The sequence below is a fragment of the Varroa jacobsoni genome, unplaced genomic scaffold, assembly GCF_002532875.2.
Source record: "Varroa jacobsoni isolate VJ856 unplaced genomic scaffold, vjacob_1.0 scaffold_106, whole genome shotgun sequence".
In the NCBI taxonomy this organism is placed as follows: Eukaryota; Metazoa; Arthropoda; class Arachnida; order Mesostigmata; family Varroidae; genus Varroa; species Varroa jacobsoni.
This window is the reverse complement of record NW_019213008.1, coordinates 58,936-76,287: the sequence shown is the minus strand read 5'-3', so window position 1 is coordinate 76,287 and position 17,352 is coordinate 58,936. Positions and strand designations below refer to the sequence as shown.

General features: G+C 40.3%; 1 long non-coding RNA gene across 1 annotated transcript in view; it reads left to right on the top strand.

The window, feature by feature from the left end:
* LOC147753917 (uncharacterized) overlaps nucleotides 1–7,578 on the top strand; it is a 96,060-nt gene extending 88,482 nt beyond the window's left edge. The window contains exon 3 of the long non-coding RNA XR_015313130.1: nucleotides 7,295–7,578. This is a non-coding gene — a long non-coding RNA (uncharacterized LOC147753917). The remainder of the gene's footprint in view (nucleotides 1–7,294) is intronic.
* Nucleotides 7,579–17,352: the final 9,774 nt, after the last annotated feature.

Below are 17,352 nucleotides of genomic sequence, written 5' to 3'. Positions count from 1 at the left end.
TGTAAACGCTCACCGGCCTGATTGATTGCACCTGTTTGACGCGTTCGGCGAGGCGTGGAACGGAACAAAATAAAGGTGACGACCCCACACACACTGACAGCTAGATAGTCTTCCTATTTCTGGCGCAGTTGTAGCCTCCTCTGTCGTTCGTCTCCGGTCGTGGTCCTTACCGGCGACTAGTTTGTCGTATTTTAGAGCCAGCTACATGCGATCCTACCTTTGTACGGACCGACCAAAGCCAACTGGTTACCTGTTCGAATTCGTATTGCGCTCTTTCCTTTTCGCGAAACCGTCAGTCAGCCTAGCTCGCCCCAAGCCTCTCCCTTCTTAGTCAATTCAAGTCTGTTGCCACCAGTACCGTTTGCTCCCGCCGCTCCCAACAGAGTGGGCGAGTGCGCTCGTAGCTTTGTTTACTACCTTCTTTCTCTCTCTCTCTCTTTTTTAGGAAGAACAATAACACGAACGCAGTAAAGCGAAAACATTGGCGCTTCAAATGGTTCAGCCACAAGACAGTAAACGTGAACAGAAGGATGAAAGAAAACGAAAAAAATTTGTCAGTTTCACGGCACGCTCAATAGATACAGGCCGCCTCAAAACCGACAGAGATACTGTGCCGGTCGAAAGGGAAGAGGAAAACCGACTTGCCGGAGATCTGAAGTTCGCTCCTGGGTCAGGCGAACTGGAAATATACACAAAGACAGGCCCGAACCTTTTACCTCATTTTATCCAGGATCTTTTGGACGAAAAGCAAAAGTCGCGCTGGCAGTGACACTGTGAAATAGCGGAAGACTAAGAAAGGATCGGACGAAATCGTATTGACAGAGGTTGCCATCGGCGTAGAACCAAAGCTTGACTGAGCATGTTCACTTCAAAGCGACACGCATTTGTGCGGCAACCGTTTACGGGGACAACGGCAAGCAAATCTGACGGCAGGAACAGTACAACTATAGATCCAAGAAACTAGCTAGTCAGAGAATAATAAAAGAAAAGAGCTGTAAAGACAGACGAAGAAAACATAGAGACGGAAAAATTGCCTTTTCTGAAGGACACTGCAGTAAATAGGCAGTCCTCCTGTGTAATCACTCTGGGAATTTCATTCTCTTGCGGGCTGTTGCTGGACCTGTTCGTTCAGGCCGCGAGACCACTGTAACTTTTGTTGCATCCGGCCAACTCTGAAGGAAAGTAGCCAAGGTCTCAACCACAACCTCAGCCAGGACTGTCCCACAGCCCGGGGACTATCTGTACCGAAACCGCGTACTCCACTATACTCAAGCTTCACGAATAGCCTACCTGTCGAATTCTCAACTTTGGCTAGTGAATAAGAAATGAGAACCTGCATCTAAAAAAGGAAAAGCTATTTTATCAACTATTATTAATGAAGGTGTTTCTGGAGCTACTCGGAACAACTTAGGGCCTGCTTATATCTTCACTACGCCATTCCAAGGTCTGCGGCCTTCGACCCATAATGTTCCTTGGTGTATACAATGCCCAAAAAAAAGCAGTGATCTTCTCAACACAAAGTTTTAGATGCAAGAGCAGCATAGTTTCATTAATAATAAAAGTAATAAAATAAATTGGCTTTATTCTTAGAAAATGAAGGGAGATTTAGTAGGTTTCCTACATCACAATTATTATTATCAAAAAATTATTGCTTAGCTCTGACATGAGTGAGTTGTTTCCCAAGTAATGCTGTCAACGTATTTTTTCAAGATATCTCGCGCTTATGACGGTTGTTTTGTATTTACAATGGAAGTTTTACCCTCGTTGCAAAACGCGAACGTTATCTCACTGTCTGGCCTCGTTACCACCAATTCATAAAAGAGACGCTTGTTCTACAATTGCAAAGCTTTGCTGACGGGGCCCTTGATATGTCTCCTTATATGTGAGTATATTAAAGTTTCCCTGTTTACTTTTTGTATCAGTAGTATAATACACATGCAAGCCCGTGCACGTTTATGACATAACAGGCGATTCCTTCTGGGGGGGGGGGGTTCTTTGAACGTTCAGCTATCGATATAGGTAAGCTGCTGCTCTAACCGTATCGCATCTTTGACCTAAAGGCAATAGATGATCAGCGGTTATATTAAAAAACATCGTTTATGCTTCCAAAGTTGTGTGAAACTTTGAATATAGTCTGGAAAAATTGTCTGATCGCTCTAAAGCCATTGCGATTTCAGGTCACACAGACATGTCATTCTGCCGTCTGCTGGATCTTAATCCAAAGTACATTGACTATATTGAACATATTGGAATGAGCGCGTTAAAAACAAGTAAGGTAACTGCGTCCTGCTTAAGGAAAAGCGACAAGCCAAAAGGACTAGATTATTTCTTTGACTATCTGAATCAAGATCAAAAGGTGAGATAAAAAATATGCTTAAATCATGTTTTTGCTGATCACGCTAATAATATATAATACGTACTTAAGGTTGAAAGTGAAATGTTTAGATGTCATAACTGACTACGAGATGGTTTCGCGCGTCAGATAGAAACGTGTCAACCTGCGTAAAGCATGCGGAATATGCGTCAAAAACACCGTGTCATCAAAGCAACATTGAACTAGTTATTGTGTTATAAATGGCCCCGGGTGAGATCACTACTAAAGAGAACGGAGAAAAGAGTAGGCAGCGTCAGATGACGAGTAGGGAAAATTAAATGAGAGGCCAATGCTGAGTATGACATCATAATGGCCGTGCATAAGGCAAAGCCCGCATCAGTTATACAGTATTTGGTATCTTCTGTTCTGAATGTGGCCTACATACACTCGCTGTCATAGTTCAGCTTAAAGATATTCATCGTTCGAGTGCAATTGTTTACTATAAATTGTTCAAGGCTTCTAGTTACATTAAATAACATCCTAAAGAATAGCCTCTACGGTACTGAATTTAACGGGCCGCAGCAGAAATGTAATGCTCGTTGTTTCTATCATCAGTCGGCTCTAACCAATATTACCACTCACTTTTGAAATGTTCTTTTTATATATGCCTATTAGGATGTGCATGTATAATATTCCCCAAGCGGTTGACGACCAGCGAACTACTCAGTTTTTTTTCGCAGGAATTAATTACTGCATGGGTTAATCCTCTTAGTGTATGCAGGTATGTAGCTAACAAATGCAGGTGCTTTAAAAATGTGTATAAAGTACACAGACATGCACATACATATTCTAATCTGTTTGTATCTCAAGCTTCTTGCTCTGGGCTCCGCAACATCATATTGTGCCGCCTGTGAGGATTCGTCTCGTAATAGGGAAATTCGGCCTTCCGGTATTCATATACTGATTTTATTTTCTGTTGGTCCGGATAATTGTTAATCCTAGCCCTGGTAGATGGTGATAGTAGTTGGTACTCGCTGTGTTAAATGATAGGAAAATCGATTGTTGTGCCAGGTTTGCTTATCATTATCATACCCCTTTTCCTGGGCTAATTCATCGGACTTCGTCTATGAAAATGAATACAAACAGACAACAAAAGGAACAGAGTAGAAAAATCCATAGGCCGAACAAAGCGTAACGACAGAAGGGAATCCCTTTAGCAACGTTATAGAAGACCTGACTTAGAATCCACCAAGCCCTTCTCCGTCTAGAATTGATATTGGGTCCAATTTACTCAGTGCGTTTCGATAGCTTCTCAGGCGACGCCATAATTCCAGCAGGCAAGGAGTAGCCATTAGCACAAGCTCGCTGACCAGTGCACTATTCCTCGGTGTGTAAAGCAGCCGAAGAAATACAGCGACGCTGCCGCAAATGTCACTGGTAAAAAAATCTTTGAACCTTTGAAGGACACGGAGCGACAAAAAGGTGTCCTAAGGCTCTGCACAACGACACTTTGACCTTTATCATTATCTAGCATTTTTAGCAGTGCAAGACTACTCTCTCTCTCAGTACATTTCTAAGGTCAGTGTTCCCGACACTCTATGCTTGCGATCAAGTTGATTCAAACTGATTGAAGTTACCGGATATGAAGCTTACAAAAAGAACAAGTTGCGTTTCCATATACAATAGTTTTGTTATGGAAGTTTATTCTCGCATCAAGATTTTATTTGATTAACCGCCCCATGTCGTGTGTGCTCTTTATCTTCGTTGTTTCGCACGAAGCAAGATAATTGTTAACTATAACAGTAAATTTAGAGGTTAGGTTGGAGTTATAAAAAGTAAGCATTTCGTGCTTTGTGCTGCTTTTGCCGTCATTCCTGTAATAACCACCAATGCTGTTATTGTAGAGTGTTATGTCTGTTTGTCGTAATTCGGTTATCTATACCTGAACGCTTAAGGACCTTTGCATATAAATGCTTTCGTTTAACTTATAGTACTAGCGGATAGCAAATAAATACTACAAAAAAAATTATATTTCTCTATATACATCGAGGATAGCCTTTAACTCAATGCACGGGACGAGGACATCGTTACCGTATTTTCAGTTTTGAATAGCAATTACGTGCATCGATGGGAAATTGATGCTTTCAACCTGTTTGCCAAGTACAACAAAAGTTATCGGTGTTTTTGGCTTTGCAAGTGCTTTATTCACCATTCAATTAAGTCAAACCAAAGAACTTATCCTGAAGGAACGCGAACTTCTATGGAATAATAGAAACGCATAATTACTGCAGTGAGCTAAGTATAACGATTATGTTCAAAAATAATTAAAATTGCTCAGTATATAATGTTATATTTAAGGCTGTATCTCAAGGTTCGGCTAGAGATTCGACCAAGGCGGATGGGAAGATTTTAGCAGATGAAGCCGTCTACTGCGATTATTGGCCATGTATTCTATTGCATAGCTTTACTTGTCCATCTTAACTTACTTTAAGGAAGAAACAATATCTAGCTTTAATTATTGGATTACTTTTGTGTAACAGCTAATATGCATTCTCTAAATGTTTCGAACGATAGAAATTTCTTTGCCCTCGGATCGGATGCTAAAAAATATTCTTAACTAAGTACCCGATTTGGTGCTTCAAATATTCACAATGACTTCAGAGACTTTAGCGAAAATACTAGCCAATAGGAACCCGAATCGGTTCCATCCACAAGCCAGAGTGAATGGATAATCCGCTACTTAATAAAGGCTTGACGTTTTCTATGTACCTTGAGAATTTAGTAAGCAAAACGAACACATCTTTTTAAAAAGTATGTCCTCAGGTGGCAGTCGATCAAAACACAAGTAAATAGGATACGTTATCTCTGAACTTCTGGCTTCAATAAGAAAACTCCAATTTGAAAGTCTTGGTTGAGCTGGACTTAACGTTTCGGCTGATCTTACGAAATACACTAAGGTGCGACTTTTTCCTGTGACAGGATTTTGGTCTGCAGCCCAAATTGTACTAAATGAAACTCTAACTTTCTCTATGTAATGTTCTCGAAGTTGATCAGGATTCCACTAAAGGTCAAAGCTACTCTTGCCATCTAATTCTCCTAAATTCTGAATTTTCGTAATATTTTACAGTAGCTTCGCTAAACATGGTGCATTAGAGTACGAAGTGAATTCTGCAAATCGAAACATGCGTCCCCATTATGCGTCCCCCCAGGCTGCTGACTCTTAACAGCTCTCATCAACGACACTAGCTGCACCTCATTAACAATTTCTGTGTTCACCTTAAATGCAAGCGTATATATATATATATATATATATATATATATATATATATGAAACATGTGTATATATATGGAAATGTAACCAATAAACAGCTGCTTTAGCTAAACAATAAAAAGCTTTAGCCGCTTGCCGATATATTGTAGTTTTGGGACCAATGTCTAAAGGAAGCCTATATAAAAGTATAAACAAAGGAAATAATTTATGAATCTATCTCTAACTACATCTTAATAGCCGTCGCCTGCCACCCGATATTTCGATGGTTTAGGCATAAGAATCACAATGATGTTTTGATACCAGTGTTAAAAAACGTATACCTCAAAGTCTTTGCTTTGAGATACATTAGAAAAAGGGCCGAAGGATTTCCCTTCCACAAACAAGTACCCTTTTCCTTCTTCATCCTCTAATAGTGCCTATGCTATGATAGCTTAAGCTCAGCCATCGGCGCGTGATAAATCTTTCAGTACCTACTTTGATGAATAAACAATGACGAGATTAGCTAGCCCCAAAAACTTCCATGGGCCTACTGATCAGGGCCTATCGGCCGGTCGAGAGCAGTATGTGACAACAATATCACGTTCAGTACGTACGCGCTTCACGCTGAAAACAAGGTGAAAAAGGTTGCTGTCATGCTGAAATCTACGTCCCTCACTACCTCACCCAACGCGAAGCTTGGAGCTTTCATAATATCATAACGTCTGTCACTGATTTCACTCTACCTGAAATCTTTGCTATATCGAAGGCAACAACAGTAGCAGCTGCAACGGTGGTAGTGGTACGAGCTAACGATAAAGCTTTCTACAGAGATGAGGTGACTGCACAAACAGCGTTTACAAGCATTTTGTATAATAAGTATGATATTGCATAAGATGCACCTGTGAGCGTTAGTCCGTGCAAGGCTAGAGTAAGGCAAGGGTTACAAGCAAATCTGACGGACTTGACTTTGAAATTTAATAACCTTTGAAGCAATTGGGTTAAAAGGATGATTTTTAGAATTACTCTGCTTTATTTTTTGCGCATTTTCACCAGCGATCTAGCAGTTTCTAGATAGCCATATATTCGCTGCTCACGTTCCTTATGTGTAATTTCTCTCTCTGAATCTTCTCGAAGTAAATCAATAGTTGGATATGCTTGTTCAGCGGTTGTCCTTTATAGGACATGGAAAGTTAAGAAAATAAGCGAATTGAAGCCTACGTTGGATCTTTCTTTGGTGAATCCAGGAAATAATTGGAGATCTAGCGTTGGCATCAAATAGCCAAACCGCCTGCCCTCGATTACGACGTCAACGATCCATGAGTCTCATGAGGAACTCTAAAGAGCGATGCATAAAAGCCTCTATGTTTCGAGTTTTACGTTTAAGATCGCCTTCTTTAAGAAGGCACTTCATAGGACGGCCGACTCCCAGCACGAAACGAAGTGCGCCTATGCTTGAATTCGGACATAATGTTACGCTTATCAAAGCCTAATGCTATGTCAATAGGAGTATTAATATACTCTCTGGCATCCCCTGTTTTCGGCGGTTTTTCCCCTTTGGCATCGTAACGTAGACGCCCTACGTCACATAATCGTTCATTTTTAGGGTTCGAATAAGAAGCAAAGCATACCTTACGAAGGCATGCACGTTGCCTCGTGCACCTCTATCCATAGATTCGTAGAATATTGAGACCCGTAAGATACAACTAGCGCAGTACACTTGTTTGTTCCAGCCTTTACAACCTGCGGAGTCCTCAAGGGCCGGATGGGCGGCCAACTCAAATTCTTGACCTCATCCCGATTCACGCGCGAATCAGATGGAAGAGACGAACGGTACAAAGAAGCGGCGAACCGAGCGCTGCATCATGGTGATCGCTGCATTTACAAGGATAAGTTACTATTAAGATGTCCGTGTTACAAATGTGAGCTCATTCCGTACAAATAAAATCTGAATTTAATTTTTAGCATTCTACATACGTTTAGGCTAGTTGTGTTATTAAATATCCCTTTCTAAGTGAGCGGACAACACACATAGGAAACAATTGTTACTCGTTTACTTTATTAAAACTAGTAAAGCATGTTTGTTTGGGTGACAAATAATAGAAATTAAGAGGGGTAGCCTGGTTAAGCAGGCAGACTGCTTTCAACTGACAGCTTAACAAGCGACCCATCCAGCTAGTCCAACGCCGGACTAAAAAGTTTATTATTCATGTACATCGTTGCTTTTCGTGCCATATCAATTTTACCAGCTCGATTCGAAATAAATGACTCCGCTCGCTTCGGCGGCATTGCTTCTTAATTAGTTCGGGTGTGAAGAAATCTCTTTCTAACGGTATAAGCGATGGAGTCGGACTTTGGCCAGTTCGACGGCGCGAGGCAGCCATGAACGCCGGAACGCACGCATCGAGAAGACCTGTACTTGAGAGTAAAGTGAAAGAAACGGGGCGTATGCGGTTAGTAAAATGTCGTTTCACCATCGCGAAGTCAATATTTCATTCTAATGGTTAGATTCTTGCTATTGGCCTTTCAATGGACGGCTGAAGACATCTGCCGATCCTGTGCGAATGGGGTCCATTCCTATAGAGTGACACCCCCTTCGATTCAAAGAGGCCAACAGTTTATCCATAGAGAATCATACAGTATGCTACACTCTTCATTTGCGCTATAAAACACATAGAGTTGGAAAGAAGTTACAATGCACAGACTAATGTAACGTAATTTACGGTGACATATTTATAAAAGAAAGTGATGACGCCGGTCGGTTCGTGTATAAGTCTGGTAATTTGCCGTCGCAATGGATTAGCCTGAGGATTGAAAAACATCTGCAGATTATGAACACTAAAAACAATTTCAGTGCATCACTCCAGTGTTGCACCTTTCATTTGCATCGACAATAAGCACTTCCAAAGCCTAACACCATCTTTGTCCTACGCCTAGATACCATCTTCAAGAACAATAGGCTTTAACTGCCGTACACATATATGGCTTGTCCTAATCTTGTTGAGTCGAGCTTCGTATTATCGTTATTTACTATATCAGCTTCTAGCTTTGTTCACGTATTCTTTTTCAGCTTTTAGGAAATCAAAGAAGAATTGTGTTTGGAGAAAGTTAACTTTCAAACAGATAAAAATGAACAAAGTAGGCTGTGTAAAACAAGTAACATGTAGCGTGAAAAGCAATAAGTAGAATACTAGTGTTAATACAGTGAATGGGACGGAGCCGCCTATAAATCTCCCGATTGTATCAGTACTTTACTACTAAAATTATGCTACGAGTCTTATCGCTAGCAGATCATTGGGAAAAGCAGCAGGCCTCTTGTTACCATAGTTCTGTTATTGAGCAAATGTCTAGGCACAAGAGATAATCTTATGCAGATATGAATGCACAGCTGGATATAAGCAATCAACCTCTGCGTGAAGCCTATTATCCTTCTCCGCGAGTCACCTTGTACCTTGCAGCCTTAGCTTAAAAACACCTGATTGCCTCTAAAGAAATATGTGTATCAAAGCAGACGTGTATCTAAACAAAGGTCACCGGAACTAGGTTGCCCCATCGCGTGGCCCGCTCACTGTCAGTAAGGTCATATTGGAAAGCGCCTTGTATATTTTGCTGTATTAACGGTAAATATTATACCTGGGTTTTAGCTTTATGAAGATTATATAGAATACACCATTTAGGCATTTAGCTACATAAATTTTATATAACATATCACTTCTTTTATGACAATGTTGTAATACAGACGGGTTAGCAGGTTATGTTTAATGAGAACTGAGGTCTTTTCAAACTGGCCACCTTTTCGCCTCCTCAAAGAGGTAAGTTAGAGGAAAAAACCGAACGATAACAAAACACAGAAAGCGTTTCATGCAAATTTGCTATGATTACAAAATGAAGACCTCATAAAAAAGACTCTAAAAATGCTAACCCTAGATCGTTGGGTGCTACTATTCAATTAAGGGTCACATTTCCTTTTTTACGAAACCTAGCATTGTTAACAGCATCTACAAAAGAACCTACATATACGTATACCTACAGCGCAAATAATTGGAAAGCTTACCTTCACTTCTGTTGGCTAAAAATTACCTTGCTCAGGTTTCTCCCTTGTTAGACAGTAACGAATTATCTAGGTCACAAGGGCAAAGTTATGACTCTCTGGCATATTTTTGAAAACACGCTACTGTCACACAATGTTGTTTAGACGGTTTTACTGGGATAAGTTTATGTAGGCAGGGTCGCCTGTAGCAAGTAAGTGGCCAAAGCAATATGTCCAGTTTAACCTAACACTTTTTATGTTTTCACATCATATTACCGTAATTTGACAAGCTACATAGCAACAGCTGAGAAAAACGTTTCTTCTTGCTACTTTCAAGACACTACGAGGTACGAGCTAAATTACGTAGCACCAGCTATACACAAAACACAACAATTACTTTTTTGCAAAAATGATAAAACCCAATAGGGTTTGCTTGTTGTTACGATTGTAGCTCTGATACCCAATTCTCCAACTAGGAACTTCTATTTCTGACCGCTTTGTCTTTTTTCGGAATCAGTGCTGTAGGGCACTACGACTAAGATGTTGGTGATGACTGCCGACGTCATTTGTTTTAGCTGTCACTGTATTTCACGTCGTTGTTTTTATCAAAACTTGGTTATTGTTTATTTGCCCGTTCATTTCGTTCGTACGTACATACATACACAATTTTCGATGTTACGTACGTGTCGCAAGACGCGTTAATAAAAGAGGATACACGAAAGAGGTTTGAACATCTTTTGCCATTGCTTTTAATTTACGTGGCAGGTAAACCAAGCTATATTCAGCCAACGTTGCTATTGTTGGCGATCAGACTGTAGAGTATGCTGAGTACTGTTATCGTTACCGCTATAGGCATTTGTCCAAACGTAACTGCATCAGATGTGTAAAGAGACAAACAAATATGACTAACCTCAAAACACTCACAAGTGCATTGGTAAGGGACTGGAAATGAAGATAAGATAATGTTGCATCAGTAGGGCGACGCCCCTTTTTGGGCGGACGTTACAACTGTCGCAGAAGGAGTAGAGAGCTTTGTTGGCTACAGCTGGAGTAGCTGTTCCGTTTGCTCTCGCTAGGGCACGACACTCGGAAGCACTTCAGAAACGTTTGACTGCGATGATTGCAAAATGCACTATCCGATAGGCGATGCTTTTCTCCCCTACTTGCACAGTTCGAGGCTATTATGTCGATAGTACAATAACTTTAACTTGATTCAGATAGCTCACCTTTAACGGTTGATAGACCACCGCCCTAAGTTAATGCAGAAGTTGACTGAAAAGCCATTGGTAACAACACAGTGAATTATGAGTACTATTAACCGTAAATAAATATTGTCGCTCTACTAACAGCGAACCCAATGCGAGAAAAATAGGATACTAGATACTGAAAATTATCATTGTTTGATTGATTGGCTCTCATAGGTTATTCTGAGGAAACAACAACTATTTCAAGGGATTGCCCCTCATATGCCATTCGTTCGTATTCGTGTCTTTACGAACCCAGTTAAACTCTGGGCCTTTTTATTTTAATAATATATAATATAATGAAAATTTTAACTATATACGTAAACAAATACTCCCAATAAGCCCAAGAACCTGTATTGTGAAGGTGCACGTAGATACACTGTCATACGTCTTGGATTTTAGTAAGATGCTGGATGAAGACTGCCGAGCGCCATAATCTGAGCTAAGCTAAATGAAGACACGCATTAAAGAGAACAAATAAGAAAATATTTTACAGACTATTGGTTAACTAATGTCAAACGTGGTTCGATATATGCTTGAATCCACAATTTAACTTTTAAAAGGTTGGCCAAGAATACCGACGTCTTTGCCACACTGACGACCACGTTGAAACGCGTAAAGGGATGGGGTTTACCGATCACAAATGGTGTCTAACGAGAGTTCAACGTGTCTTTACATTTTGTTTCGACATTTTTATGATTAATTTCCATATCATATTTCTTTTTTCGGCAGTAAGTTCCTTATAACCTAGAGCCTAGTAAAGTACCTTGAAATACACGGCAGTTTTATTGAAGAAACGGATACAGTTTGAAAATCTTCAGTGCCTAATCCTTTTTCTAAATATAGGGCCAGTACTAGGTCTATGTGGTTCTGAGTCGATGTGTCCTACAGTTGGCCTTAATAATTTTAAAACCTGACCTATATATATATATATACCTACTACACAGCGAGTGTGGTTGTACAAAAAGCCAAACTGTAGATATGATTCCACCAAAAAAAAAAATCGATTATTCTCCGAACTGGACTGAATGTTATCACTGATTATCGATAATACGAGAGCATACTTTAGGATACATTGCTGCAATCTGATTATCAAGATTATCTTGTATCTTTTTATTGTTCCGCATATTAACCTACGCAGTCACGCAGAACGTGGACATTGGGCGACTCTGTTTGAGAAATTAGCTTGCTTGTCCTTTTTTTATTCATTCAGCATTCAGATTCAGTACCTCCCTGTCGCATTACATCCGTTACCACACTTCAGTAGTTGAGCACAAAGTCCTACTAGACAATATATTTATTTAAAAATGAGGCATCTGATTCGCAGCTTTGTGCGTTTAAATGCTTATTTTTGGCGATGACGATAAGTTCCGATGATATATTTTTCTATTAAAGTAATTACTAAACGCTAAAGAGAAATGATTATGGAGTACCCTATTTATCCATTGGTTTAAACAGTGAATATTCAAGATAAAAATAATAAGATCATAGATTTATTAATTTACTTATAAAGGCATGAAGATACTTGAAAGTAGTCCACTGTTCTATTTTAATGTTTTACTCAGAATCTTATTTGAACCAGAGCTTGTTCACAAACGAGGCATCCGAGTATGTAAAATACGACACCGTAGTGGACAGACCATAATCTGGGTCCATCTTGCCGACACATGTACCAATGATTGGGTCATACACAGCAGCAAAAGACCATTTCATCTGATTTTATTTAGGACTCGTTAACTCTAAACGAAAAGAAGTCCCTTTCATTGATCCTTTGTTCTGCCAGTTTTTCTAGCCTTGAAAAAAGCTCTTACTTAGGTTAGAAGAATTTTAAACTTCGCATTCAGTAGTGGGCTTGTCCTCCTCGCGATCGGCCTGAACGATCAAGGAACGACTTTTCAATCCGCGCGTGCATGATGTCGATCTTAAAGTTTGTAATTTAGTTCATTCTTTCTAATAGTTTAACATACACATTTTGAAGCATGTTGTTAGCTGTCGGTACGAACAAAGGATTAGTCTCCGCGCCTTACATAATTTTAGTAAGCTTTAACATTGACTTTGGATATTTTTGTTCCCATGAATGGAAGCAAAATGTAAAGTCTATAGTATTCCTTGAAACCCAAAACTACTGAGAAGTCATTAGTGATACATTCAATGCCTTTTGCTTATTAATATCAACCCCATAGGCTTAGAAATGGAAATTGGCATATATACCGTAAAAGAGCCTTGACATCGCATGTGCAAAGTTTGTCCTGAAAGTTGCCTGGACACGATGGTGTCAGCGTCTGGTTTATTTCCCTCGTTTCACCGTGTGTACATACCACAAAATATCTTTTTCTCTGTATACTGATAATTCCAACACAATGCTAAGTGTTGGAGCCGCAACAATCCGTCTTATTGGTATTATTATAATAACGAGAGGGAAAGCAAAAGATTAAGGTTATTGAACATTTGACCAAATGCGATGATCTTGAGTTTTACGGTCATCTTTGTTCCTGTTTTCAATCGCCTAATCGGCGCTGTTTTTTAGGGGAGCGATCGTGCTTCTTTTACATATTCATTCGCTGTTAAAGACACCTGAAAGGCCATCCATTTTTAAGCAAATTGAGTAACTTTAGCTTGCACTTATTTAGTTAGCAGAAAACGTGGCTGCTCCAAACAGGAAGTTAGTTACGATGAACGATAAAGCATACATTCTACCTTTCATTTAAGCAACTGGTCACTGGACATGGCGCCGGAAACCAGATAACCGCGCTTTAACTCCACGCCCGTTGAGAGATCGAACAATAAAATATGGGGTTTACCCGTAGAAACGTGTTTGAAGCTGTCTGCTATCAACAAGTTAATCTTGTTGCCTCAAGCCAATGTTATTTTAGCGATATGCAGGCCTAAGATGTAGCCATCCGAAAAGTAAGGACAGCAGGAAAATGAGTATAGAAATCAGGACTGCACGCATATACTTAACAGGATCGCGATAGCGTAGAGTGGACAAACCTCTGGCAAACAACCTAAACATAAAAATATTCACATGCTCATACGAGAACTGCTTACTAAGTGCCCAAGACTTGAGCTATATGCACCGTTAGTTAAACAAAAAAAATATTCGTATACCAGATGAACGCTGACACTAGCTAAGGAAAAGGAGTTAGAAATTGCGGTTGCAGAAAAAAAAAATACTCGAAACATTATATCTTTCTGCGAGGTTCACAAGATGATTTCTTGCTTGTATGTACAATAATTACTATAAGTGTTATCTCGGCAACTGCGCGGGCATTGCTATTTGAACAAACATGGCAGCCCCTGATCTTAGTCTGATTGAAGATTGTTCATTATAATCTTATTTAAGCATTCAGTACATCTGTGTTATGTGGCAACCTGTGGCCAGCGCATACGTGTACATGCATCGGTTTGTTTCGAAGACAACGAAAGAGCCTACTTTTTAAGGCAGAAGATGCTCAATTGTAAATATGGGATACAGGATAGTCCCAGCCACCTGCCAAATGCATCGCCTTGGTTTTTTCTTGGCGTAAGCTTCGGCGTATGGGAGTAATAAGGCGCACGCCGACACGTAATTAAAGATGACTTATTAAGCAAAAAGACTAATACAGAAACGTTTATCGAATGGCAGAAACAGAAAAAAAAATCTGCTACTGATAGAAAACACACAAGTAATTAATCACGAACGGCGTAAAATATTGAAATCCAGAATAAGGTCCAATGGTGTTACCTAATGGCCTGTTTGCAGATTTGAATAAAGTAATATCGAAAACGTGGACTGCTTCTGGAGCCTGCGCGTTTCACTGCAGTGAAAGATGCCAAAACGTGGTGCATAAAATCCAGGCTAACAGTTTATTGGGTTGGGACAGGAGCAACGCCAGTAATTTAGAATTTTAAGATGCCTTATTTCAGTGCAACAGTGCGCATTCGACTCGAGATGGATTGGTCCTTTCTAATTTATCACTATTACTCATATTGCCTTATAGTGCTAATGTAATGGGGGATGTTTGACCCACCAATCAGTAAAACAGTGATCTGCTAAACCGAACGGATCGTTTTTTGCTTCGAGGCAATTACCCCAACTCATACATTAACATAGAATATATTCAATCGTGTAGCTTTCAACCCCAAGTCAGAGTAAACTTCGTAGCAAACGTATAGTAAATAATCTGATCGCACATCTACAACCCGTTAATTTTCTTCGGCTTTTCAGAAAAACGTTTACTGAAATCTCAACGATTATTTATCAACTTATTGGTGATAAGCGTCCATTTTTAAATGCTCATCTTCCTCCTATTGTGTTAGCTATATATTCATAATTTGTACGATATTATTTCACGAACTTGCAGCATTTTCAAGTAACTGGTGTCATAACATGGAGTCATCAACAGCGTCTACGTTTGATCTTTTAATATTAGCATGTTCCGCGTATATTAGTGGCCATTAGGATTCTGTTGAACGTGTGCTACGCAATGCGACGAAAATGAGCCATTAAACTTGCATTGTCATTATCTAAGAGGGATGAGAAAGCGTTGAAAGCGTTACATTGAAAAAAAAAGTGGGTTCGTTTGGCTTGTAGCGAAATCCTTACGGAAAACATTCGAAGGAAAGATGTTTTGGATTGTATTAGGGAAAGCCGACATCCTACAAAAAACACTTCTTGCGGCTATCTTCTACGGGCGATGGTACCGTTGTTTTTCGGAAAGAGACACGACACCGACAGCAGAAAAAAAAGAATGCATCCTAAATCGGAGAAACTGTGCCAGCTACAGAAGACTATTATAGTGGGGGCCACCGGTATATCACATACCCGAGGCAGTTTCCGGCGTGTCGACGTGGGCGACTTGATCTTGGTGCTGCGGTAGCTCTATCGAGACTAAAAGTCTCGTCGATGGGCTAGCTAACTCGTTTTTCGCAAAACTCAACCACACCCCCCCCCCCCCCGCCCTGCCTCGCCCCGCCCAGCTGTCCTTCACGATAGAACTCTGCTCAGTTGTCTGGTGAATCCCTACTATTATCCTTTGTTGCAAGTGCCGCTGCTACAATTTCTCGTGTCTTATAGGCTTTATTACCGCCGTTGGTCGGCGTTCAGCTGAGCAAATAGCTTTGTAATAGTGTCGGTACACTGCTATCGAATCAGCAATTTCCTAATCCTCAACAGCTTCTTTCACATTTATAAGGATCTGTTGTGCAGGGAATTTCGTAGCATTATATATTATGCTAGATTCTTATAAAGAAAACTACTAGCAACTCGTCTTCACAATTTTGGCAAAAAAAAAAAAAATATATATATATATATATATATATATATATACGATGTACGTACATTACAGCGCATGGCTAAGTTCATTCAATGAAGTAGATAGCAAGGCCATATCATAAGCGAGATCGAAATTTTACGGTTTTTTCATTCACGGTAAATTTTTACTTGGTACACAATTTGAAAATCTCGCTGCTATGAGATAACAGTGACACAAACTAAAGCCTGATAAGGTAACTCCAAATCCTCATCAGTCATTGAAAAATCTTTACTTGTGCCTCTATACGGCATGTCGTTCAATAGAAATCGAGCCACACTTATAAACGGCGCCGTCAGGACTGTCCCGCTTTGAATGACATCTGCACGCCGTAGCTGCTTTTCGTCAATGGAAACATTAGGAAGGAATGTTAATGGCAAACAATATTAATTTCTTACGTATGCCTACATAAGGAATGCCATGCTGTTGGGCAACTTACATACCCTTCATTATACTTCTACGTTCGCCTTTGAATAACTGATTTAAACGTAAGCTATATTTCCTCCAAGCCTTTCAAGCATACCGACAACATATGGTTGAATTTGAGCAGTTCTCTCGGACATCCGCAACGGCAAATCGACGTGTTTGTGTGCGAGCTCGCATCTCAGCGTCGTCCGAATGAGAACGCTGATGGTGCCGTCTCTGCAAATATTCTGCGGCTGCAACAGGACCCCTCAAACAGGGGTTGTCGCTTCTCCTCCTTTCCTCCCTTCTATTCTGCGACTGGTTAATGGCGGTAAGTTGAAGGAGCTCCCAAGCCTCGACGGCGCCGGTTATTTACGTGTCATGCTACGGGTTCTGTTGATCCCTCTAAGAGGCCTTCTGTGTGGATATGGTTAGCATATGTTTGAGTGCCTCTGTATATCTGTGCTCCTGCGTACTCAAGTATGTAAGCCTGTTCCACGTTCTGTCTTTGCCGTACGTCGGCTTCCATTTTGGAGCGTCTCCAAATGACATTAGAAACAAAGCAGAGTGCTGAAGCGAAACAAAACTTCTGTCCCTCTTTTATGTTCTGTTTTATGTATACTATTGAAGCTTTGTTGGATTTCGTCAAGCTTTGCGCCCTTTTGCTTTTTGCTTCCCATCCAGTTCCAAAACCTATCGGAAAAAGACAGCCCCAAAACCTCAATAGGGATGACGAAATTTTTAAGCTAGCACGTACATCTCTAGGAGGTAGAGCTTCGCGTCTGTATTTGTGTCGACTTGTTGTCCTGATCCATATGCAG